The 26902-nt window shown below is 48.6% G+C and overlaps 1 protein-coding gene across 3 annotated transcripts in view; it reads left to right on the plus strand.

The window, feature by feature from the left end:
• Positions 1–5527: 5527 nt before the first annotated feature.
• Positions 5528–26902, plus strand: part of rab27a (RAB27A, member RAS oncogene family) — a 172485-nt gene continuing 151110 nt past the window's right edge. For 2 of the 3 annotated variants that reach the window (XM_072470770.1, XM_072470768.1), the window contains exons 1-2: positions 5528–5684; positions 16516–16570. The gene's annotated coding sequence lies outside the window, so the exon portion shown is untranslated. The remainder of the gene's footprint in view (positions 5685–16515; positions 16571–26902) is intronic. The other variant, XM_072470772.1, reaches the window with a different exon arrangement.

Here is a 26902-nt window from a genome sequence, read left to right on the forward strand (position 1 = left end):
GAAGGGGGTCAGCCGCAGTCTTACGGCGAATGTGGGCCAGACGTGCATCAGTGGCCGGCAGATTGGCCAATGTGAAGGCTACTTGTGCGTTGACCTGACAAACGAACCCCTCCGAGTCGGGCAGTGTGTTGACCGCCCTGGACAGAGCATCTGCGATGATGATATCCTTCCCTGTGGTGTAGACAAGTTGGAAGTCGTACCTCCAGAGCTTGAGCAGAATGCGCTGGAGGCGAGGGGTCATGTCGTTGAGGTCCTTCTGAATGATGCCGACCAGGGGGCGATGGTCGGTCTCCACAGTGAACTGCGGAAGACCATATACATAGTCGTGAAACTTGTCGATGCCAGTCAACAGGCCTAGGCACTCCTTCTCAATCTGCGCATCGCGCTGTTCTGTAGGGGTCATGGCCCGTGACGCATAGGCAACCGGAGCCCATGATGCGATGTCGTCCCGTTGCAGGAGTACCGCCCCAATGCCAGACTGGCTGGCGTCAGTTGAGATCTTTGTTTCCCGTGTGGTATCGAAAAACGCCAGTACCGGGGCGGTGGTGAGCTTGACCTTGAGCTCCTCCCATTCACTCTGGTGTGCGGGCAGCCACTGGAATTCCGTTGTCTTTTTGACCAGGTGGCGAAGAGCCGTCGTGTGCGAAGCAAGGTTAGGAATGAACTTCCCCAGGAAGTTGACCATCCCGAGAAAGCGCAGCACTGCCTTCTTGTCTGATGGCTGCTGCATGGTTGCGATGGCTGCCACTTTGTCGGCATCTGGCCACACACCCGACTGGGAGATGTGGTCCCCCAAAAACTTTAGCTCAGTCTGGCCAAAAGAGCACTTGGCTCGGTTAAGGCGCAGGCCCTGATCCCGTATCCGTGCAAAGACACGTTGGAGACGACTGATGTGCTCCTGTGGTGTGGTGGACCAGATGATAACGTTGTTTACGTAGACGCGTACCCCTTCGATGCCCTCCATCATCTGTTCCATGATGCGATGGAACACTTCGGAGGCCGAAATGATGCCGAATGGCATCCTATTGTAGCAGTATCTGCCAAATGGAGTGTTGAAAGTGCACAGCTTCCTGCTGGACTGATCCAATTGAATCTGCCAGAAGCCCTTTGACGCATCAAGCTTGGTGAATATTTTTGCCCGAGCCATCTCGCTCGTGATTTTTCCTCATTTGGGTATGGGGTAGTGTTCCCTCATAATGTTGTGATTCAAATCTTTTGGGTCGAAACAGATCCGGAGCTCGCCGGAGGGCTTCTTGACGCACACCATGGAGCTGACCCATGGCGTTGGCTCCGAGACCCGGGAAAGCACTCTTTGGTCCTGCAGCTGCTGCTTGAGGCGGTCCTTGAGTGGTGCTGGGACCCTACGAGGTGCGTGAATGACCGGAGTGGCGTCGGGTTTGAGCCCTATTTTGTACGTGTAGGGCAGTGTGCCCAGGCCCTCGAATACCTCCTGGTTGTGCGCGAGGACTGAGTGGAGCTGCGTCCTAAAGTCTGTATCTGGGAAATCACACGTGCCTTCTGGAGACAGAGTGTGTACCAGCTGAACGAGGTGGAGGATCTTGCACGCCTGTGCGCCTAACAGGGAGTCATTCGAGGATCCTACGATTTCAAATGATAATGTGGCTTTGTGTGAGTTGTGTGTAACATCGAGCTGGCAGGACCCCGTGGCCGGGATAACGTTTCCATTGTAGTCAACCAGCTGACAGTGGGATGGCAGAATCGGTTGTTTAACCTTCAAGGTCTGGAAGGCTGACCATGCAAGGAGATTGGCGGAGGCACAAGTGTCCAGGCGAAATGTGATCTTGGATCGGTTGATCGCTAGGGTGGCATACCACTCATCGCCCGGATCAATGCTGTGCACTGGCATCGGCTGGTGGTTCGGACTTGGGGACATCCGGTTCTTGTGGATTACCACAACGCGGAAGGGCTCCCTGTCTTCGGTATCGCTGGTCTGCATACTATCTGACTCAGTGTAGGGGGGCTGAATCGCCCGCACGTCCCTGCGAGGCTGGCGGAATTGTTGGGAGTTGGCAGGTTGAGCTGCTCGACAGCAGTCAGCATAGTGGCCCATCCTGCCACATCGAAGGCTTTGTCGCGCTTTGGCCGGACAATGCCGCTTTAAGTGGGCGGAGCCACAGTTGCCGCACATCGTGATGTCATGGCATTCGTTGCGCCACCGCGCATGCGCAGTGCGGTCCTGCGTAGAGCGCGCCTGCGCATCACGTTCCTCTGCGTCAACGTCCCCTCTTTTGGCGCGTACAAGTGCGGGAGGCCTCGGAAAGCGTGCGAAATGGCCGCCCTCGTCCGGGCCGCAGGCCAGGAGGAACTTGATCGATTGGACCCGCTCCGCCTCGTAGGACCCGTGCCGTGCCGTGTCGGCCGCCTGGATTTGGGAGTACCGGCTGGTCGCGTTCTCATGGAGGACGCAGGTCTCGATGGCAGTCGCCAGGGTGAGCCGCTTTATTTTAAGGAGCTGCTGGTGTAGGGTGTCCGAGATGACCCCAAAAACTATCTGATCCCGTATCATGGAGTCGGAGGTGGCCCCATAGCCGCAGGACTGCGCGAGGATACGGAGGTGTGTCAAGTAAGATTGGAAAGGCTCATCCTTAACCTGCAGGCGCTGCTGGAATAGGTACCTCTCGAAGCTCTCATTGACTTCCACGCTGAAGTGTTCATCGAACTTCAGAAGCACCGTCTTATATTTTGTTTTGTCCCCGCCTTCCGCGAATGCCAGGGAGTTATAGATGTGGATGGCGTGTTGCCCCGCCGTGGAGAGGAGGAGGGCAATCTTCCTGGTGTCCGATGCATTCTCCCTGTCTGTGGCTTCGAGGAAGAGCTGGAAGCGCTGTTTAAACAGCTTCCAGTTTACGCCGAGATTACCAGCGGTTCGGAGCGGCTGCGGCAGGCTGATGTTTTCCATGGAGCAGGATGGCGGATTTCTGAAAGGGTGCAGGTAGGTCTCACAGTCGCTGGTTTGCGTCCACTACTGGTATCATGTGGTGTTGGGTGTTCTGATGCACAAAGGATCCAACACGGCTGTAGATGGTACAACTCTGTTTTATTGTCTAATCAATGGTAACAACTAACTACTGGCTTGGGTACGTGCTTCACCAGCTAACCTGTGGACCCAGCCCTATCACTATCTTAGTGAGGCACTCATCACATGGTCTATGTCTGAGTGGTGCGCTGTGAGCTCTGTGCTCTGAGCTATCTCCTGGTAGAATGAGCGGGAACTGTGGTGTTCCCTGTTTTATAGTGCGTGTGCCCTCACTGGTGATTGGCTGCGATATTATGTGTGTGCTGGTTGGTCCAACTGCCTGTCCATCAGTGTGTGTGTGATTGCACCATGATATGCTGATGTGGATATCATGGCATAGGTCTTTGGAAAAGGAGATAAACAGTTGCCATCTCAGGTAGGATCTCTCAACAGAACCTCTGATGGTAAATTTAATTGCCTTCAAATGCAAAAAGGACAGTAAGTCTCCTTACTAGTCAGAGGCACTAGGGGGAGCGGGAGACCTCCAACTGAACAGTATCTGCCACCGAGCTATCAATGATGCAAAGGCGATAACGTCTGCCTCCTCCCCAGAGTGAACTGCCGGATAGTCTGAAACTCCAACTAGGGCCACCAGCAGGCATGGCTGTAAAACTAATCAGAGGATATGAGGCACAGTGTTAAAAAGGGAAGCCAGATGCTGGCGAGTCTGGGGCAGACTGTTCAGCACAGATGTGACCTGCAGGAGCAAGCGAACAGCAGTCACATCTGTGCTTAACATTCGGGAAAAACCCGCTCATCCTTGCCTTGGTCAAGTATGACATATGTAGCACTTTGAACTAAATTAGGCTCGACCAGGCACATGAGGACGTGGAGTTAACCCTGTATAGAGCCTCTGGCTGTTCACCTTGTTGCTCTAAATGGTACATACCAGCCTCATTCACTGGCAGATATTCAAACCAGATCCAGGTGGAATCGCCTTGGCACAAAAATGTGCCAGCTGAACAGTGGAGCCCTCACTCCCTCTACCCTCGCCCTGACACCCCCTCCCCCCAACATACACACACACACACACGGTAGGTTAATGTGGAGTCAAACCTTTCTCCCTCAAATTGTTTCTTTTAATTGTGACATGGACTGAAGGAAGGTCATGTGTAGGAGCTCTGACCCTGAAGGAGAACATTTTTGGACACACTAATCCACATTGGGACGTTATGACATTGAAGAGAAACAAGGCCAGAGGTCCTTTTGTTCTCTCTGATCATTGTCCCAGACAACTCTGCAATTCCGGCATTTTCTGCAGCCTCACAGCTTGGTTATGATCCCATATTGGAACCCTTTGTAGTTTCCCTTTGTAGCAGCTGGTACCACTCTCACCTGAGCCCCAACGTTTCGGGTTCAAGTCCCACCCCGGGACTTGCGCACCAACAATTAATGGCCGACACTCCGGTGCAGGATTGAGGGACTACTGTGCCATCAGAGGTGCTGTCTTCTGGATGGGATGATAAACTGAGGCCATGTCTGCCAGTACAGGTGGATGTAGATGATCCCAAGGCACCATTTCGAAGATGAGCAGGGGAGTTATCCCCGGTGTCATAGCCAATATTTATCCTGCAATCAACATCACAAAAAACAAAAGATGCTCTGATTGTTATCACATTGTTGTTTCTGGGTGTGGTTGCAAACTCTGATTAAATGTATTCCTGGAGGTTTGCCCTCAAGCTCCAGCCAATATTCGGCCAACACATCCACCCTTGTGATGCACTCACTACCTTCCTACGCCAATTGGAAAGTAAAAAATTATTACCTAATCGGATGATGCTTGCACATCAGCCAAACAGCCCCCCCCCCCTTACAATATCTTTTATATCTGGGCAAAGAGAAATGTTCAAAGGAAATTATATTTAAAAAAATCATGTTTTAATGTCCCGGTGATTTTTCTGCAGGAGACTGCCCTGGAGACAGGTGTGGCACATTGGTTAGCACTGCTGTCGCACAGCATCAGGGACCCGGGTTCAGTTCTGGCCTCGGATGACTGTGCAGAGCTTGCGCCTTTTCCCCCTGTCTGCATGGATTTCCTCCGGGTGCTCCGGTTTCCTCCCCCAGTCCAGATATGTATCGGCCACAATAAATTGGCTCATAGTGTCCAAAGGTTAGGTGGGGTTACAGGGATAGGGCGGGGGAGTGGGCCTGGTGCTCTTTCGGAGGGTCAGGGCAGACTCAATGGACCGAACGGCCTCCTTCTGCACTGTAGGGATTCTATGATTCGGCTTCTGTAGCAAATAAACTGCAAATATATATGTATATATAAAAAAGCTGGAAATGTAAATGGGGCCCACTGCAGTGTGATGGAGGAGGGTGAACAATGAGTGAGCTGCCTGCTGGGGTTCTGTTGCCCTGCAGACTAAAGCTATTGACTCACCAACAGGCAGCCAGAGGCTCAGGCTTATTCGGTGGTTGCTAAGGTACCTGCAGCAGAGAGAGAGAGGTGGAGCCGTGTGTTACGGGAAGTGATGTTGCATTGACGGAGACGAACCAGCTCACCACCGCGCCCCCCCCCCCTTACAAAGAGGAGGATGTGAAAGCAATTGAAGTGCATTTAAATGCAAGTTTTCCTAGCGGTGGTTGTTTCCGCGTGTGACCAGTGAGTGAACCTGACTGAGTGCAGCGGCCAAGTCACCTCAGCAGGGTAAGAGGCGGCCGGACAGCCCGCCGAGCGCACAATTGCAGTCGTTGACGGCCGGACTTTTGGAGCGTTTGATGTTTTATTTGGAAAGGTTTTAATCCAGTTTAATTAAGTTTCCCTCCCTCCCCCCCCCCCCCCCCCCACACACACAATTTGCTGTTGCTGCAAATGTCGAATTCTATTTGTTTTTTTATTTGAGAAGAAAAGTTCTCTGGCCACATCTGTGATTAGAATATAGGAAACTAATCTGAAGATCATCATAAGTTTATTTCTGTCCTGGGGGGAAAAAAAGACGGGACGGGTTTGTACTTGTTAAGAATGACGTGGGCTGTGCCAGGCACTTAGTGTAACCGGACACTTCTCCGTTCATCTCCCAGTCAGTCCCCAGACTCTGGGCAGACCACAGGCAACACTTTAGAGGTTAACATTGCCCGTGCCCCCCGAGTGACTTGACCCCCAAACGAGTTCTTGCTGTCTGTGTTGGCTGCAGTTTAGCTCCAATATCCTGGATCATATCACACCTTTTTTTTTCTTCAGCGAGTTTATGAGGTAACTTCCCAGACGATGCCTCAATCCTCGGTCTTGTAGAACCTGCCCTGCTTTTTTTGTGTGTCTCGCAACAAGACGTTGTGGTGTTCTTCAGTATTTCTCCACAAGTCGCCACATTGCTAATTCGAGTGGCACGTTGGTTAAGTTGGCACCAGGGATCTAGAACATAGAACAGTACAGCACAGAACAGGCCCTTCGGCCCTCGATGTTGTGCTGAGCAGTGTCCGAAACCAAGATCAAGCTATCCCACTCCCTGTCATTCTGGTGTGCTCCATATGCCTATCCAATAACCGCTTGAAAGTTCCTAAAGTGTCCGGTTCGATTCCAGCCTTTGGTGACTGTGTGTGTGTGGAGTTTGCACCTTCTCCCCTTCTGTGTGGGTTTCCTCCGGGTGCTCTGGTTTCCTCCCACAGTCCAGAAGATATGCAGGTTAGCTGGGGTTATGGAGATAGGGCAGGAGAGTTGGACTAGGTAGGGTGTTTTCAGAGGGCCGGCGCAGACTCAATGAGCTGAATGGCCTCCTTCTGTCCTGTAGGGATTCTATGGCCAACTCCCCTGATGACACATTTATGACTTCACTGGTCCAAAAGATGTGGCATGCTCTACATGCTTGCGATATTCGGCCAACTGCCCATTATTGTGTTTAAAGAAGAACAGGTAAGGTGCTATTTGGCATCTTTTCGACGCAATCGATTCTGTGGGGTTTGCTGTGCTCTCTCTAAGTATGGGGAGGTGGTGGCGTAATGGTATTATCACTGGACTAATAATCCAGAGACCCAGAGCGATGCTCTGGGGTCCCAGGTTCAAATCCCGGCACTGCAGATGGTTAAATGTGAATTGAATAAAAAATCTAGTGGTGACCATGAAGCCATTGTTGTAGAAACTCATCTGGTTCAGTACTGTCCTTTTAGGGGAGGAAATCTGCCTTCTGGTCTGGCCTATATGTGACTCCAGACCAACAGCAATGTGGTTGACTCTTGACTGCCCCTGAAAGGCAAGTAGGGATGGGCAATAAATGCTGGCACAGCCTGCAATGGCCATGTCCCATGAACCCAAAAGGTGGTTATGTGGAAGTTTGTAACTTGGTTTGATGTGAATAATTGTCTTTCCTATAATACTTGGGACTCTATTGAAGATCTCACTGAAGTGATGTATTGTTCTGTTACGTTGCTACTGGGGGTGGGATGGCGGCGGTCTGGTTTGTATAAGATCTAGGTGTTTCCTTTTTCTGATATTTCAACCATCATAACAATAGGCCAGGCTTGATGGACTGTCATTTTCATAAACTTAATTCCTGTTTATTCCAAAAATCAGCATTACCTGCTTGTCACTGAATCTGAAACTCTTGTGAAGCAGTGTCAATAAAGCTGTTTAATGTGCACATTGGATCAATTTAAGAAGTTGGGTTGGTAATGATCCCCACAGACTGTGTGCAGCAGAGAGACTTTCACAGATGTCAGTCAGCGTTGGAACAAATTTTCATTTCTGTCCAAAGAGGGTTCTATGCAGGAAACCAACATTAACCAACTTTTGTTCCAGCATGCTTTTTATACTGGCTCCTGATATCTACAATGCAGACCACAGGAACACATTAATTCAAACGGTTATTGAGATGACTGCGGATCTCTGGCTAAGGGTGAATGAGAACATCTCTGTTCCTGTCGCTGATTTTTCAGCGACTGTGTCACAACAGGTAAGCAGGCTGTTATTACTCATTAACAGCTCACTTGCCTTTCACGACTCCATATGATGTGCTTAAATTTTTTATTATAATTGCCCTCCCACATTGACACAACCAGCCCAACCCCGTAGGTGCCACCTATACTGCTCCTTGGGGAACCTGGAGTACATGTGCCAATTAATTCTGGATTAAAATCCATGTCTACTTGCTCTCCCTCCGAAAGAGCAGGGAGGTTGTATTAAGAGTAGATGGGTTCAGATTCCCTGGCATTGATTGATGGACCAAACCCCATGTATTTCTTTTTTTTTAATAGGTTGTTGGGCTGTGGACAAGGTTGCATTGATTGTACATCCCAAGTCTCATGAGAAGGTGTTGATCAGCAACTACCTGGAACTGCTGGTAGAGCTTTTATTTAAAAAACATGAGTGGCTTATGGAGCCACCACCAGAGCTTTTGAGGCAACTAACTAGCATGGGATTTGGCGGGGGGAGGGGGGGGCGGTGCAGAGGTTGTATATTGGCCAGACTGCTGTCCCTGTCCTGCAGAACTTCAGTGAGAAATTTTATTTTGTGACAAAATAGCAACTTTCTTGGTCATTTTTGGTTTCCTGGTGTCAGCATGCAAATTAATTATTCATTGAATTTGTTTTTGCAACAGGCCCCGGTAGCGAGTGCTTCGACGAACCGACGGCGGTCGGGGTACTTTAGACTATATCATTCCCCCTGCTGTTTGCCCTGGCGATTGAGCCGCTGGCCATGGCGTTGAGGGAGTCCAGAAACTGGAGGGGGTTGGTTCGGGGAGTGGAGGAGCACCGTGTTTCACTGTATGCGGATGACCTGCTTCTGTACATTGCGGATCTGGTGGAGGGGATGGGGGAGGTCATGTGGGTACTTGGGGATTTTGGAGATTTCGCGGGATACAAGCTAAATGTGGGAAAAAGCGAGCTTTTTGTGGTGCATGCGAGGGGCCAGGAAAAGAGGTTGGGAGAGCTACCGCTCAAGGTGGTGGAGAGGAGCTTTCGGTACTTGGGCATCCAGGTGGCCAAGAGCTGGGGGGGTCTTGCACAAGCTCAATTTAGCGCGGCTGGTGGATCAGATGGAGGAGGACTTTAGGAGGTGGGATATGCTGCCACTCTCCCTGGCGGGCAGGGTGCAGTCCTTGAAGATGACGGTCGTCCCTAGGTTCTTGTTCGTCTTCCAGTGTCTGCCCATTCTCATCCCCAAGTCCTTTTTCAAGCGGATAAATAGGAATATTACGGGATTGTGTGGGCAAAAGGGGGGGGGGGGGGGGTTGGCGCTGCCGAACTTGTGCAGCTATTACTGGGCAGCGAATGTGTCTATGATTCGGAAATGGGTAATGGAGGGAAAGGGGGCGGCGTGGAAATGGTTGGAAGCGGCGTCCTGTACAGATACTAGCCTGGGGGCACTGGTGACGGCACCGTTGCTGCTTCCGCCGAACCGGTATACCACAAACCCAGTGGTGGCGGTGACACTGGGGATTTGGGGGCAGTGGAGACGGCATAAGGGGGAAGTATGGGCCTCAGTCTGGACCCCGATACGGAACAACCACAGGTTTGTTCCAGGTAGGATAGATGGTGGGTTCCTAAGCTGGCACAGGGCGGGAATCAAAAGGATGGGGGACTTGTTTATCGATGGGACTTTTGCCAGTCTGAGGGCGCTAGAAGAGAAATTTGGGTTGCCCCCGGGGAATACCTTTAGGTACATGCAGGTTCGGGCGTTTGTGAAAAAGCAGGTGGGGGAATTGTCGCTGCTACCTACCCAGAGGATACAGGACAGGGTGGTCTCGGGCGTGTGGGTAGGGGATGGCAAAGTATCGGACATATACCAGGAGCTGCAGGAGGCCTCGGTGGAAGAGCTGAAGGGCAAGTGGAAGCAGGAGCTGGATGAGGGCCTGTGGGCTGACGCCCTGGGCAGTGTCAATTCCTCCTCACCTTGCCCCAGGCTGAGCCTGATTCAGTTTAAGGTGGTGCACCGGGTGCATATGACCGGGGCGAGAATGAGTAAGTTCTTTGGGGTGGAGGACAGGTGTGTTGAGGTGTTCAGGGAGCCCAGCGAACCATGCCCATATGTTTTGGATGTGCCCAGCACTTACAGAATTTTGGAAAGGCTTTGCAAAGGCTATGTCCAAGGTCTTGGACACTCGGGTAAAACCGAGCTGGGGGATAGCGATATTTGGAGTATCAGATGATCCGGGAGTGCAGGAGTCGAAAGAGGCCGGAGTTCTGGCCTTTGCCTCCTTGGTAGCCCGGAGAAGGCTCTTGTTAATGTGGAGGGACGCGAAACCCCCAAGCATAGAGGCTTGGGTCAGCGACATGGTGGGGTTTCTCAGGTTGGATAAGATGAAGTTTGCCTTGCGAGGGTCCTTGCAGGGGTTCTCCAGGCGGTGGCAACCGTTCCTTGACTTTCTCGCGGAATGTTAGATAGAGGTCAGCAGCAGCAATCCAGAGGGGAGGGGGGGGGGGGGGGGGGGGTTGATTTCATTTTATTTGTAAGGGGCAAATGCCCCACCTTGTTTGGTTTTGTTTGTTAAATTGTTCATTTCTTAGAGGGTTAAGTTGTTTTTGTTGGCATATTGTTTTGTTCTCTTTGCATTATATTTTCTTTTGTAGTGGTTTGTAAAAATTATTGAAAATTTTGGGAAAAAAAAGAATTTGTTTTTGCAAGGGAAGTGTAATTGGAATTGGCTGGGGTACAAATGCACCTGGGGCCCTCGTCACAGAATCACAGAATTGTTACAGCACAGGAGGAGGCCATTCGGCCCATCGTGTCTGCACTGGCTCTCCCAGATGTATGAGGCCTCATCAATACTTTCTTTTTTGTGTTGATACAAAAATGGTGATACTTCAGACCAGCGCAAGATGACCCCATGCTTTAATAGTTACTTCTTCCAGCAGTAAAGGAGGAAAGTGGATGGGAAAAATACATATTATTGATGCCTTTGACAATGCACAGGTTGAACAAGTGGTGGTTTCTGCAGCATACCATTTTTCAGCTCCGTGCTTGCCATATTTGTCGTGGCACTTCCTCACAGATATAGGATCATTAAGAATGAAGGATACATTTTATTAATGTATGGATTGGATTTGGATTTGTTTATTGTCACGTGTACCGAGGTACAGTGAAAAGTATTTTTCTGCGAGCAGCTCAACAGATCATTAAGTACATGAAAAGAAAAGGAAATAAAAGAAAATACATAATAGGGCAACACAAGGTACACAATGTAATTACATAAGCACCGGCATCGGATGAAGCATACAGGGGTACAGTGTTAATGAGGTCAGTACATAAGAGGGTAATTTAGGAGTCTGCTAACAGCGGGGAAGAAGCTGTTTTTGAGTCTGTTTGTGCATGTTCTCAGACTTCTGTATCTCCTGCCTATGGAAGAAGTTGGAAGAGTGGGTAAGCCGGGTGGGAGGGGTCTTTGATTATGTTGCCCGCAATGGGTAAATGAGTGGGAGCCAATTTCTCCCCACTGAAAGCCCTGGCCTGTCCCAGAGGTTTATCTCAATTATCTACAGCTCTCCATGCTCGATGAGCAAGTGGGAATTGGTTTGGCTGCAACAAAGAATTTGCCTGGGAAAGCAGAATTCCGGTGAAGTTTTCCCAATTTACTGTTGCTTCAGTGGATTCAGTCTGAGATTTTTGTCGTGGGGAAGTGGCGGTGTGTATTGAGCTGTGCATTATCACAAAAAATGGGCACCTAACTTGGAAAGCTAATGAGGTGCTAGAGACCAAAAGGAGGAGCCATGGAGGGATCCTTGAGTTTGGGGCTGAGTAGAGGAATCTTTACTCTACATTGGATGCTGCTGTCTCTGATGAAATTATCCTTGATACCAGCAAACTGAAATGGGTACGTTTTGTTCTTCAGCACGACACATTCATTGAGAAGCAAGAATTTCTATTTTAAAGGATATTGAAGTTTGTTGTCTGTGAGATGCTCAAGAGCAGAGATTACTTTAATAGACAATTGTGTTGGATCTGTGCACACGCTCTTGGTACTTCTTGAGTCATCCCCTTTTGATTCTTGGAAAAAATGCAACCTTGAAAATGTCTGCAACTGAGTCACTTCAGAAACGAGAGTTGTGTTTGTAGGGGGTGCTGAGGTGGGTGTTGGAGAGGAAACTGTTTTGCATGCAGTGTGATGGCCGAAGCAGGCTTCAGGGGAAGTGCGTTTGATGAAACATGGAGTTGGGCAGGCGCAGGGTCTCCCACTGTTGGCTGGCATCCCCACCATGGTACCAACTCCTGGTTGTTTTCCCAGGAGGCTGTATCGAGTGAGAAATGACTGTCTACCTGCCGACAAGTGGTGCACGGCTTATTAACTTGATCAAAAGGGTCACTCGATGTCATTTACATAAAATTTACAGTGCAGAAGGAAGCACTTCAGCCCAACAAGTCTGCACCGGCCCTTGGAAAGAGCATAACCCAGTAATCCCACCTAACCATTTTGGACATGAAGGGTAATTTAGCATGGCCAATCCACCTAACCTGCACATCTTTGGACTTGTGGGAGGAAACCAGAGCACCCGGAGAAAACCCACGCAGTCACGGGGAGAACGTGTAAACTCCACACAGATAGTGACCCAAACCGGGAATCAAACCTGGGACCCTGGTGATGTGAAGCAACAGTGCTAGCCACTGTGTAACCATGCCCACCAATAATAATCTTTATTAGTGTCACAAGTAGACTTGCATTAACACTGCAATGAAGTTACTGTGAAAATCCCCAAGTCACCACATTCCGGCGCCTGTTCGGGTACACGAGGGAGAATTCAGAATGTCCAATTCACCTAACAAGCACATCTTTTGGGACTTGTGGGAGGAAACCGCAGCGCCCGGAGGAAACCCACGCAGACACAGGGAGAATGTGTATGCTCTGCACATACAGTGATCCAAGCTGGGAATCGAACCTGGGACCCTGGCGCTGTGAAACAACAGTGCTAACCACTGTGCTACCGTGCCGCTGTTATTGATCAGAGGCCACCTGGAGTTTTTCTGTGAGCCATGAGGTGCCGTTCCAGCTGCAGATGGGTGGGGGAGGAAAAACCAGAGCTCCCAAGATCACTTGTCCTCCACATCCCTTCCTCCACCCCACCGACCGTTACCATACCTACTTGGCCACAGCGGCATTGGAGCTGAAGGCTTTCCCCTCTGCAATGGTGGTCCATCAGCTGTTGCCATTCCTTGATGAGTGCACCCTCTTTCTCACTCAGACTAAACTTCAGGCTGCAACTCCTGCAGTACTGAAGGTCTCCCATTGGCCCCCCAGCTTCGACAGCCCATCTGCTGTCCTTCCATTGATTGCCCTCTGGCCACAAATTGGTCAATCCTGATAAAGTGGCTGTCCATCAGGCGAACTGTTCCTGCCACGGCGTGGGGTCGCGACCAGCATTTGCTGACGTCGGGTTCCTGACCTCAAATGGAAACTCCTGCCCTTGGTGTGGTGTTTAGATTTTGCAGTGGAATTTCATACCGAGTCCTCAACCCTGCTCACTGTGGAAGTGCTGGTTTGTTCAAACCGTCTATTTAGTTGGGGGGGGTGCAATGCCGGAGGCAGTAATGTCGCCTTGTTCACTTCTTAGACTAGTAAGAAGTTTTACAACATTGGTTAAAGTCCAACAGGTTTGTTTCGATGTTGTAAAACTTCTTACTGTGCTCACCCCCAGTCCAACGCCGGCATCTCCACATCACTTCTTCGAATGGAAGCAGTAGCAGAAATGTAAAGCGGCCACTGATCGTCAGGTGAAGCTGGCGGGGAGCTTTATTCTCTCTCTGGAACAATAGGGCTGTGCATATAAATCTTATCTTGCCTAGTGCAGTTTCTTTACACATCCTGGCAAATACTTGTATTGGCTAACAAAATAAGTAGAAGAATATCAGGAAACTGGGGGTTATCTTTTGCTGAATGATATGCTGCTGTACAAATATTTTCCCACTGGGGGAAAAGCGACTGCCCATCTGAACAACTATAGTCACTAGGGTACCTGTGCAAATAAGCTTACTTTGGGAACAATGAATAGAATTCGTGCTGCTGTTCTGAACAATAGAACATTACAGCCCCTTCGGCCCTCGATGTTGCACCGACCTGTGAAACCAATATAAAGCCCATCTACACCATTCCATTATCATCCAAATGTTTATCCAATGACCATTTAAATGCCCTTAATTTTGGCGAGTCCATTACTGTTGCAGGCAGGGCATTCCATGCTCCTACTACTCTCTGAGTAAAGAACCTACCTCTGACATCTATCCTATATCTATCTCCCCTCAATTTAAAGCTATGTCCCCTCATGCTAGCCATCACCATCCGAGGAAAAAGGCTCTCACTGTCCACCCTATCTACTCTGTTTAAGACATCTAAATATCCAGCATATTGACTGGACTGTACAAGGACTGTCCTCCAGTGGTCAGCCATGTTCTTGCCTTCTGTAGTTGCTGGACGATGGGAATTGACGCATGGATGTGGTATTCATTTAATTCACTATTTTTATTAGGTCGTGTATGACGATGTGCTTTCCTGTCCTATGGATATTAGTCAGCATGTTGACTTTGCATGCAAATATATTTTTTCTAATTTTCAGCAAGGGCTCCATTCTTATGACTCTTGCTTCTGGATCACAAGATTCTTGGTTCAAGTCTCGCTCTCAAGGCTCGAGCGCAAAAAACGCGAGCTGATGCTCGGTGCTGAGAGTTATCCCTGGTGTCCTGGCCAATAATGATTCCTCATTCGCACCACATTTGGGGGTCAGTTAGCTCCGTTGGCTGGATGTCTGGTGATGGACAGCAACCAGTGCGGGTTTAATTCCCAAATCGGCTGCGATTATTCATGAAGGCCTCAACTTTGTCCCTCGCTCGAGGTGTGGAGACTCTCGGGTTAAATCACCACCAGGCGGCTCTCAAAAGGGTCCTCTGGGACTGTGCCGACATTTATTTTAAAACAAAAGACAACGATTTATCTGGTCATTGTCACCTTGCAGGTTGTGTAAGTATGTTGTGTGCTAACTTTGCTGCTGTGTTTCCTACATGACAAAAACCGCTGCAGTTCAAATATTAGGCGATCTGCCACATGCAAGTTTTAAAGAAAATGCAAGTTTTGAAGAAAACCACGACACCATTTTGCGAGAATTTAAAGCAACTTTGAAAACAATATAGACAGTCAGTTCTACTTAAATTCCAAGCCCCCCCACTTCAAGAAAGTGCTTCTCTGCATTATTCTCCTGAACAAGGAGAAGCGTTTTAGCTGCAAATGGCTGCTGTTAGTGACAGTGAGCCCAATTGTAGGAAATTCTTGCTGCAGAGAAAGGCAGACTATCTATCGGAATTAGGCCAAATTTGTCTTGGGATTTATGTCGCAACCTTTGTGACTGGAGCGCTCCCAGAAAACTTCCATGGCAGGTAGGCGAAGTAAACAAATGGGCTGGAGTTCCGAGGGGGGGTCTTGTTTCTGATCATTCCGCCTTTATAGTTTCCAGATTAAAAAACAAAAACAAATGGGATTTTTTTTTACCACTTTGCACACAGGCTTTGGGCTAATGTATTTGTTGTGTCTGAAGACTGCAGCGTTATCAGCTATTTATTCTTCCCTTCAGTTTAACACTTCCAGCTCCACACAGTGACTCATGCTATATCCTGTTAGAATGCTTTCTTTCAGAAGCAGCAAACCTCGGACTGAATACACGTCTTTATCTCTCATCTCAACTTCGTAATTCTGTACGTTGATTTGGAGGTATTGCTTGCTATGGCGACCAGTGTGGAACCTTGGACAATATTGAGGACCTGAATGAACATTTGAAGAAAAACAATATTCCATAGAATTCCTACAGGACAGAAGGAGGCCATTCGGCCCATCGAGTCTGCACCAACCCGCTGAAAGAGTACCTCACCCAAGCCCAATTTCCCCCTTCCTATCCCCGTAACCCTAACTAACCCACATATCTCTTTGGACACTATAAGGGGCAATTTAGCATGGCAATTCACCTAACCTGCAAATCTTTGGGTTTTGGGAGGAAACCCGCACAGATGCAATGAGAAAGTACAGTCTCCACACAGACAGTCACCCAAGGCCAAAATTGAACCCGGGTGCCTAGAGCTGTGAGGCAGCAGTGCCAATTTCATTTTTAAAAACTTTTTGATATTCACCATCATCTTTTCACTTTTACGTAGAAAGACCACCTGTCCATAAAAGGAAGCAATTGGTAGTTTAGCATCGCAACCAAAGGTAATTCCTGGCTTCCTTTCAGCTTTTCGTTGACAGCCTGGACAAAATGAAAACCGCTTATTGTCACAAGTAGGCTTCAATGAAGTTACTATGAAAAACCCCTAGTCGCCACATTCCGGTGTCTGTTCGGGGAGGCTGGTACGGGAATTGAACCGTGCTGCTGGCCTGCCTTGGTCTGCTTTCAAAGCCAGCTATTTAGCCCAGTGTGCTAAACCAGCCTCTTTGTGGCTCCATCACTTTGGAGATTACTTCAATTCCAGATTTGCAGGATTGTGTTACATAGAGAAAACACTGGGGAAAGGAAGAGATGAAGGGACGGGGCTTTCGGATGTTAGCTTCACTGTCCTACTGTTTTTTTTTTTCCAGATCTTTTGTCCCCAGGTCTGGTCTTCACCAGAGAGAGCCTTCCAGTGCTGATCAGGTAATTGTGCCCACTCTCCATTTTCTCTCTGTGGTATCTGTGAATTGATTAGGTGGCTTTGTTTTCTATGACAACATTGGACAATGAGTGGAATGATACCTTGTATTAAAAAAAAAAGTTGTTCAGTGATGTGACATTTTGCTTTTATACAGAAAGACAAACTCCCTGAAAGGGATTTCCTGAGGTGACTGATTATTCTTTGTGGTGTAAATGAATACAAATCCGAATGATCAGAATTGATAAAGTTAATAAAATAATAAAAAGAGAAAGACTTGCATTTATAAAGCACTTTTCACAACCACTGGATGTCTCATAGAATCCTTACAGTGCAGAAGGAGGCCATTCGGCTCATTGAGTCTGCACCGACACTCCGAAGGAGCATCCCAACCCAGGCCCTGTCCCCATAACCCAACCAACCAAACTGTTTGACACTAGGGGTCAATTTAGTGTTTAAAAATCACCTAACTTGCCGATTTTTGGACTGTGGGAGGATAACGGTGCATCCAGAGGAAACCCATGCAGACACTGGGAGGATGTGCAAACTCTGCACAGACAGTCGCCCAAGGTTGAAATCGAACCCAGGTCCCTGGTGCTGTGAGGCAGCAGTGCCACCAATGTGCGGCTCTTTTAGACCACTTTGCAGCCAATTAATTACACTTGGAATGTAATTACGTCTGATGCAGGAAATGCGGCAACTAAGTTTGCAAATAGCAAGTTCCCACGAACAGCAAAGTGGTAATGACTAGTATTGTAATGTTATTTGAGGGATAAGGGGCAGCACGGTAGCACAGGGGCAGCACGGTAGCACAGGGGCAGCACGACAGCATAGTGGCAGCACGGCAGCATAGTGGGTAGCACTATTGCTTCACTGCTCCAGGGTCCCAGGTTCGATCCCCGGCTTGGGTCACTGTCTGTGCGGAGTCTGCACGTTCTCCCTGTGTCTGCGTGTGTTTCCTCCGGGTGTTCCGGTTTCCTCTCGAGTCCCGAAAGACGTGCTGGTAGGTGAATTGGACATTCTGAATTCTCCTTCTGTGCACCCGAACTGGCACCGGAATGTGGCGACTAGGGGATTTTCACAGTAACTTCATTACAGTGCTAAGGTAAGCCTACTTGGGCCAATAATAACGATTACATAAATATTGGCCAGGTGCTATTGCTCCCGCCGTTCTTTAAAATAATACCTTGAGTTCTTTTACATCCACCACGCAAACAGATTGGACTTTGCCTGTCATGGAAATGTCAGAAAGATGGCCCGTGTAGCAGTGCAGCACTCCCTTGATATTGCACTGGAATCCCAGCCTTGACTTTTGCGGTGGAATGGAACTTGAACCTGGAGCCATTTCCCTCACTGGTTCATCATCCAATTCTAGAAATATATGTCGCAATGCTCCAACCATTGACTGATCTAAAATGTACACAAAACCATTGGACTCAATATACAAGTAAATTTGACTTCTGAACTATCGATAAATGTAAATATTCTTTCAATATTCACACTCCCTCAGCAAAGCACTTGCTGCATTCTGCAGTGCAGCATTCCAGTGATATTTATTTTAAGCTTGTTTAGGATTTAAAAAAAAAAAATCTATGCGTTGTTATCTCTAGTGCTCACTCTGCAATGTAAATCAGCTTGAAGAGGTGTCCAAGAACTGAGTCAGATCACTCGATTAACCAGTCTATTAACTCTAAAATGATAAAACTTGTGAGAGTATTTGTAACCTGTTCCATTAGCTGCGGCCTTAAACCTTTCTATGACCTTTTCGTTTAACCTTTTTGGAAGACTTCTGGCGTGTGGGCACTGCAAGCAACAATGTGAGAGTGTTGCAATTATTTACTTTCTAGTTATGATGTAGTAATTTAGCTACCCACAAGGTCATGTCACCCCAGTGAAAATATGAAGTAATTAACGGCGAGCCGCAATTGCTTCTTTTTCCGGAATTCATTCAGCACTACAACTCCTGCATTTAATCGGATGGTTGCTTCTGGAGGCTCTAGGCAGTAACTAGGTTAAGTGAGTTTCCCCGGAAGTATAAACATAACTTTAATGTGACGCTCCTCTTGGGGTGAAGCGGTAGTGTGGTCCTATTGCCACTTGTCACTGGACTAGCAATCCAGAGACCTGGGGCATCGCTGTGGGGACATGGGTTTGAATTCCACCATTACCAATGATGAAATTTGAATTCAGTAAAAATCTGGAATTGAAATTCTAAAACGTTATCATAAAACTATTGGCGATTGTTGTACAAACCCATCTGGTTCATTAATGCCCTTTAGGGAAGGAATTCTGTCATCCTTGCCCGGTCTGGCCTCTATGTGACTCCAGACCCACACAACAATGCGGTTGACTCTTAAATGCCCTCTTGAGATGACCTGGCAAAGCCACTCAGTTCAAAGGCGATTGGTAATAAATGCTACCCAGCCAGCAACGCCCAGATCCCCTTACCTAATTTAAAAATGGTTAATCACCGATTTTTACACTGGGAATGATGCGGTCTTTGACGTGTTCTGCAAAATGGACTGTTTTCATTTCGAAAAGAGCTTTAGTGCTTTACTTTGAGGCTACAGAAGGTTGTTAGATGATCAGTGGATTTGGTACCAAATTGTGATTATTTAAAAAAATTTTTTTTTGTTTTTTGTTGTTATTGTTACATTTACTGTATTTCGATAATTACATTGTAGTAACTGGATGTTACAGCTGATCGGTCTGGGGCCATCCACAAAACCTAAATGTTGCCGCTCTGCATGTTTTAACTTATGTCTAAAAATCATGTGCAAGCTGGTCGTTCTACTTTTGGCTGGTATCTAATGGAGCATAGCACTGGTCTTAAATAAAAGAATGCGTCGATGGAGAAATATGGAACTGCTCTCAACACTTTGCACGGAAGACTTGCAATTCCATAGTTTTCAACTGGCTGCACAGGTGGCCTCCTATTCAACCCTCGTGTTACTGAGGCTCCGTGTACCCCTTTCCCTAGCTGATGTCTAACAGGGAGGGGTTGGAAGAAGGGTGTTAAGAGAAAAGGCTGGTTAAGAGCGGTGAATGGTTTTTGATTGTATCATCCACCCACAAGAAGTGGAGGCTTCAGTCAGTCTTTGAAAGTGCGTGATCAAGAGGGCCTGGTTAACTGTGTGTATACTCTGAAAATGCTCATTTAACTTTGTTCGCACAAAGTTTTAAATTGGGGGAACCACCTTTTGTATAAAGCACTTCTCTTTATAATTCAGTTTTTTTAAATCATCCTAGTTTTCTAAAATATCTCCTGTTAGGAAGAGCCAGCATGGATTTCTAAACCGGAAATGGTGTTTAACTATTGGCTGGAGTTTTGTTCAGGAAGTAACAAGGGGTCAATGAGGTTAATGCTGTTGATGTGTTTTACTTGGACTTTCAGAAGGCATTTGACACAGTGCCACACAACAGACTTGTGAGAAAAATGATAGCTCATGGATTAAAAGGGATGGTAGCAATGTGGACACAGAATTGGCTGAATAATAGGAAGCAGGGAGTAATGGCCAACAGATATGTTTCAGGCTGGAGGAAGGTTTGTAGTGGTCTTCCCAGCGGTTGGTATTATATAATAATGATCTAGATCTTGGTGTGTAGGGGACAGTTTCAAAGTTTGCGGATAATACAAAATCTGGAAGTATTGTAAACTGTGAAAAGGACAAGTTGGTGGAGTGGGCAGATAGGTGACAGATGAAATTCAATGCGGAGACATGTGATGTGATGCATTTTGGTAGGAAGAACATGGAGAGACAATATAAAATAAGGGGTGCAGGAGAAGAGGGACCAGGTGTATCTGTGCATAGAGGCTGATTTGAGCTGGTTCTGATGAGAGGTCATTGGCCTGAAACAAGATGTTTGCCTCCCTCCCTTCCTCCACCGATACTGCCTGACCTCCTGAATACCCTCCGCATTTCCTGGGTTTTATTTCTCTTGGACTTTGTCAAGCAGCCTCTTTTGTGTTGTGCTTTAGTAGCTGGTTATTATCAGTGTGGGGTGGAATTCATTAATAACTCTTCTCATTCTCCACTGCCCTGCCTGGGAGGAGTTCCTCAGCACCAAGACTCTCGACCTTTATATTCTGTGGCTCCATTTCGCATTGTGAAGTGCCCTCAACAATTAAGCCCCAAGGGAAACTACTGTTATTAAACATCTCAAAAAATGCCTCCCTTTTTTAAAAAAAAAAAGGAAAGCAATAATGCCTGGTCCAGTTAATTACTTTTTTTGACCAACTGATTGGATTGTTTCCAGGTTCCACCATTATTTGCATCCTAAATAATGTAATTCTATTGTGCCTAATAAATATATATATATCCATGACCTTGCAGCACTCTCTCCCATGTTATGATATGAGAGAGTTTCACACCTGTTGGAGTTTGGGCTTTTCCCAGTACTCCATGACTGCAACTAGCAGTTTGAATAAGCAGACCCGTTAGCAACTGAAACCTGTATCCTTTCTGAACAAATGTGCGTCACTGTGCCCATGCGTTTAAAATTATGAGACCTATAACCATTCACTGCAGATAATTACGTTATTTTGCTACCCTAGAAAGGGTAAGCTATCCGAGCAATGGGTGCAGGCTAAAACTATCAGATCAAATTTATTTACAGACAAGATAATATACAGAAGTTCCGACTTGTAGAGGTTCACATGAAGATTTTAAAAAGTGAAAAGCGTTCCACTTTACTCGTGGAGTTTGTCATCAAGTGACAACTGCAAGGCAGAGATACAGATTGTCGAAGATTCTTTGGAGTTGTTTCCTTTTTGAAGTAAGCAAATAGATGTTTCCAGTCGGGGGAGCAATTGTAGCTTTCCTTTGTAAATATTCCTTACTTTACTGGAAAATGTTGGCGTGAACAATTTGGAATTTCCTGTTTTTGTGTTGTATTGACTTTGAGTAAAATGTTCAAGGAGAATTTTTCATTGCTGTGATGTGGGAGATATGATCTAGTAAGTGGGCAGATTTGTTTTTCATACTGTTGTTTCATACAGTAGACAGAATGTGGTGAAACTATGCCGTCCTTGGAGGGTGGTAGCTGTGTGTGTCTGAACTTTGTCATTCCCGTAACATGTGGGAATTCCCAGTTGTAAGTTTCCTGCAGGCCTAACTCTTTTTCCCTCCCTCTGGCCAAATGTCTCTTAAACAGTCGCAGCCGTGCATTGTTTCTGGGTCCGTCCTGAACCTAATTGGGAATCCTGCAGCAAGTAATCCCCCCCCCCCCCCCCCAAAAAAAAGCCTGTCCACTATCTACAGGGTATACTGTGATGGACTACTCGATGGGCCGAATGGCCGCCTTCTGCACTGTAAATTCTATTGTTCTATAATACTCTTCATTTGCCTGGATGAGTGCAGCTCCAACAACATTCAAGAAGCTTAACATCGTCCAGGACACAGCTGCCCCTTCCGTTGACATTCACTCCCTCCACCACCAGCGAACAGCGGCAGCCGTGTGTACCATCCACAAGATGCAGTGCAGGAACTCACCAAGGTTCCTTAGGCACCACCTTCCAAACCCATGACCGCAGGGCATGATCAAAGAGTAAGGGGTCACCCATTTAAGACCGAGATGAGGAGGAATTTCTTCTGAGGGTAGTGAAGATGAGGAGGAATTTCTTCTGAGGGTCGTGAATCTGTGGAATTCTTTACCGTAGAGTGCTCTAGAGGCTGAGTCATTCAATATGTCAAAGACTGAGATGGGCAGATTTTAATCAGTAAGGGAATTGATGGTTATGGGGATAAGGTGGGAAAGTAGAGTTGAGGATTATATTAGATCAGCCATGATCTCATTAAATGGCAGAGCAGATTTGATGGGCCGAGTGGCATCCTTCTGCTCCTGCATCTTATGGTCTTATGGACCACTACCAAATCAAAGGACAAAGGCAGCAGATACCTGAGAGCACCACCACATGGAGGTTCCCTTCCAAGTCACCTTCCATTCTGACTTGTTCCTTCACTGTTCCTGGTCAAAATCCTAGAATTCCCTCAACAGTACTGTGGATGTACCTACACCTCGGGGACTGCAGCCGTTCAAGATGGCAGCTCATCTCCATGTTCTCCAGGGCAGCTGGGGACGGGCAATAAATGTTGGCTCAGCCAACGAAGCCTGCATCCCGTAAATAAGAAGATGCTCTCTGTAGGTTTTAAGTTGTTGTCTGAAAATCCCTGATCTCTCTTGCAGCACCAGTACTGATTGTAGAGTAGAACAAGCAGCAACTGAGACTTCCGGTTGCGGTGATGCCTAGCTAGCCGCACGTTTCGGCGGCTCCAGCTCCGACGGATCTTCGGGCTCTTTTAAGAGCCCCAACGGGGAATTCTTTGATGACGCAACCCGGTGTGGGGTGTGTGAGAAGGGAGTCCCCCACCCCCCCCAAACGAAGGAGGAAAAAACTGGCGGCGGCGGCTGCAGCGCGAGGAATCGTCGACCAAAGGGTCAGAAAGAGAGAAGTACAAGATGGCGGCGGAGAAAGCGCAGGCGACATGGGGGCCTGAGCAGGATGAAATTGTGAGACGGTGCGTGGAGCTGCTGAAGAGGGAGGTGCTGACCCCGATGCTACAGGCAATTGAGGGGCTCAAGGAGACACTAAAGACCCAGGAGACAGAGCTCCGCGTGGTGGAGCAGAAGGTGACTGATATTGAGGACGAGATCCTGGGCCTGGCGGTTAAGACACAGACGCACGAGGCACTTCATAAAAAGTGTACTGAAAGGATCGAGGCCCTAGAAAACGGAGCGCGAAGGAAGAACCTTCGGATACTGGGTCTCCCTGAGGGTGTGGAAGGAGTGGACTGTGGAGCGTACGCAAGTACGATGCTGAGCTCATTGATGGGTGCTGAGGCCCCTACGGGCCCCTTGGAGGTGGAGTGGGCAAATCGGATTCCGGCGAGAAGACCAAAAGCGGGAGAACCACCCAGGGCGATAATCGTGCGATTCTACCGCCTTAAGGACAGAGAAGAGGTTCTGAGATGGGCTAAAAAGGTGCGGAGTAGCAGATGGGAGAATGCAGTGGTACGGGTATACCAGGATTGGGTGCGGAGGTGGCGAGAAGGAGGGCGAGCTTCAACCGAGCCAAAGAGGTGCTGCATAAAAGGAAGGTGAAGTTCGGGATGCTGCAGCCGGCAAGACTATGGGTCACGTATCAGGAGAGACACCATTATTTCGAGACGGCGGAGGAAGCATGGACCTTCATCAAAGAAGAGAAATTGGATCGGAACTGAGGGACTGATGCTGCAGGAAATGTTATTGTTAATGTTATGGTTGAAGTTAATTGGGAAGGGGGGAGACATTGGGGAAATGTGGGCGCCGGTGAGGGGGGAAAGACGGGACATAGTTGGAGGAAGGGGAGGGGGAGGGGAAAGGGAGCTGCGCCATAAGAGGCGGGTCAGGTAAAGGGATGTTCCCGCTCCAGAAAGAATAAGGCGGGAAGACAGGCGCAAGGCGGATGGGAGTTCCCCACACGGGGGGGGGGGGGGGGGGGTCGAGGAGTGAGCAGGAGTAGCCGGGGTCAGTTGAAGTCAGCTGACTTACGGAAGTAATATGGGGGGAGCAATCATGCTAGAAAGAGATCTAGTGGGGGGGGGACAACTGGGTTGCTGCTGCGGAAATCCAAAAGGAAATGGCTAAATAGTGGGTGGGCGGGGATGGTGTGCGACGCTGGGGGAGCGAGTGGGAGCGCGGAGGCGGGATATGGGACTGGCCTAGAGAAGGTAATGGCTAGTCGACACGGGAGGGGGGCAGGTAGCCCCCTAGTGAGGCTGATCACGTGGAACGTGAGAGGCCTGAACGGACCGATTTTAAAAAGGGCCCGGGTGCTCGCGCATTTGAAAGGACTAAGGGCAGATGTGGTTATGCTCCAAGAGACGCACCTAAAGGTGGCGGACCAAGTTAGGTTAAGGAAAGGATGGGTGGGACAGGTGTTCCACTCAGGACTGGACGCAAAGAATAGAGGGGTGGCCATTTTGGTGGGGAAACGGGTAGCATTTGAAGCAAAGAACATCTTAGCAGATAGCGGAGGTAGATATGTAATGGTGAGTGGCAGGCTGGAGGGAATGGAGGTCGTGTTGGTTAATGTGTATGCCCCAAACTGGGACGATGTGGGATTTATGAGAAGGATGCTGTCTTTTCCCCCCTCACCGCACGGGCAGCACGGTAGCATAGTGGTTAGCACAATTGCTTCACAGCTCCAGTGTCCCAGGTTCGATTCCGGCTTGGGTCACTGTCTGTGCGGAGTCTGCACATCCTCCCCGTGTGTGCGTGGGTTTCCTCCGGGTGCTCCGGTTTCCTCCCACAGTCCAAAGATGTGCAGGTTAGGTGGATTGGCCATGATAAATTGCCCTTAGTGTCCAAAATTGCCCTTAGTGTTGGGTGGGGTTACTGGGTTATGGGGATAGGGTGGAGATGTTGACCTTGGGTGGGGTGCTCTTTCCAAGAGCCGGTGCAGACTCGATGGGCCGAATGGCCTCCTTCTGCACTGTAAATTCTATGACATCTATGCTGGGGCGTATACCGGACCTGGAGGTAGGAAACTTGATTTTAGGAGGGGACTTTAATACGGTGCTGGACCCGGGGCGAGATAGATCCAGCTCAAGGACCGGAAGAAGGCCGGCAGCGGCCAAGGTACTTAAGGGGTTTATGGACCAAATGGGGGGAGTGGATCCATGGCGATTTCTTAGACCTAGGGCTAGGGAGTTTTCCTTCTTCTCCCATGTCCATAAAGTGTACTCCCGGATAGATTTTTTTGTTTTGGCAAGGTCGTTGCTCTCTAGGGTGGAAGACGCTGAGTACTCGGCCGTAGCGGTTTCGGATCATGCCCCACATTGGGTGGACCTGGAATTAGGAGAGGAAAGGGAGCAGAGAACACTCTGGCGATTAGATGTGGGACTGATGGCGGATGAGGGAGTGTGTGCAAGAGTGCGGGGGTGTATTGAGAGATACCTGGAGGTCAATGACGACGGCGAGGTCCCTGTGGGAGTGGTATGGGAAGCACTAAAAGCGGTGGTCAGAGGAGAGCTGATCTCCATTGGGGCCCACAAAAGGAAAACAGAGGCCAAGGAAAGGGAAAGATTACTGGGGGAGATTTTAAGGGTGGATATGGAATTTGCAGAGACCCCGGAGGAGGAATTGTACAGGGAGAGGAGACGACTCCAGACGGAGTTTGACCTTCTGACCACCAGAAAGGCGGAGGTACTGTGGAGAAAGGCACAGGGGAGGAGGTATGAATATGGGGAAAAGGCTAGTCGCCTGTTGGCTCATCAATTGCGAAAGAGGGCAGCAGCGAGGGAGATAGGAGGAATTAGAGACGAAAGGGGAGACACGGTGCGAAGGGCAGGAAAGATAAATGAGGTGTTCAAGACCTTCTATGAGGAACTGTATAGGTCTCAACCCCCAGAGGGAGAGGAGGGGATGCGGCAGTTCCTGGACCAATTGAGGTTCCCGAAAGTGGAGGAGCAGGTGGTGGTAGGCCTGGGGGCACCGATTGGGGTGGACGAGGTTATTAAGGGACTGGGAAGCATGCAAGCAGGGAAGGCCCCGGGACCAGACGGGTTCCCGGTGGAATATTACAGAAAATATGTGGACTTGTTGGCCCCGTTGATGGTGAGGACGTTCAATGAGGCCAGGGAAGGGGGGACTCTACCCCCGACGATGCCGGAGGCGACGATATCGTTAATTTTGAAGAGGGATAAAAATCCGTTGCAGTGCGGGTCCTATAGACCCATGTCATTATTGAACGTGGACGCCAAATTGTTGGCAAAGGTACTGGCATTGAGGATAGAGGACTGTGTCCCGGGGGTGGTGCACGAAGACCAGACAGGGTTCGTAAAAGGGAGACAACCGAATGTTAACGTGCGACGACTATTAGGGGTGATAATGATGCCCCCAGTGGAGGGGGAGGCAGAGATAGTGGCGGCAATGGACGCAGAGAAGGCATTTGATAGGGTGGAGTGGGAGTATTTATGGGAAGTGTTAAGGAGGTTTGGGTTTGGGAACGGGTTTATTAGCTGGGTTAGACTTCTTTATGGGGCTCCAACGGCAAGCGTAGTTACAGGTCGACATAGATCGGAGTATTTCCGACTATATAGGGGAACAAGACAGGGATGCCCGCTGTCTCCATTGTTGTTCGCGTTGGCAATTGAACCTCTGGCCATGGCGTTGAGAGACTCCAGGAAATGGAGAGGGGTGATTAGAGGGGGAGAAGAACACCGAGTCTCGTTATACGCGGATGACCTATTGTTATACGTGTTGGACCCAGCGGGGGGGATGATAGAGGTTATGCGAATTTTGAGGGGGTTCGGGGATTTCTCGGGGTATAGGTTAAACATGGGGAAGAGTGAATT

The sequence above is a fragment of the Scyliorhinus torazame genome, chromosome 12, assembly GCF_047496885.1.
Source record: "Scyliorhinus torazame isolate Kashiwa2021f chromosome 12, sScyTor2.1, whole genome shotgun sequence".
Lineage (NCBI taxonomy): Eukaryota > Metazoa > Chordata > Chondrichthyes > Carcharhiniformes > Scyliorhinidae > Scyliorhinus > Scyliorhinus torazame.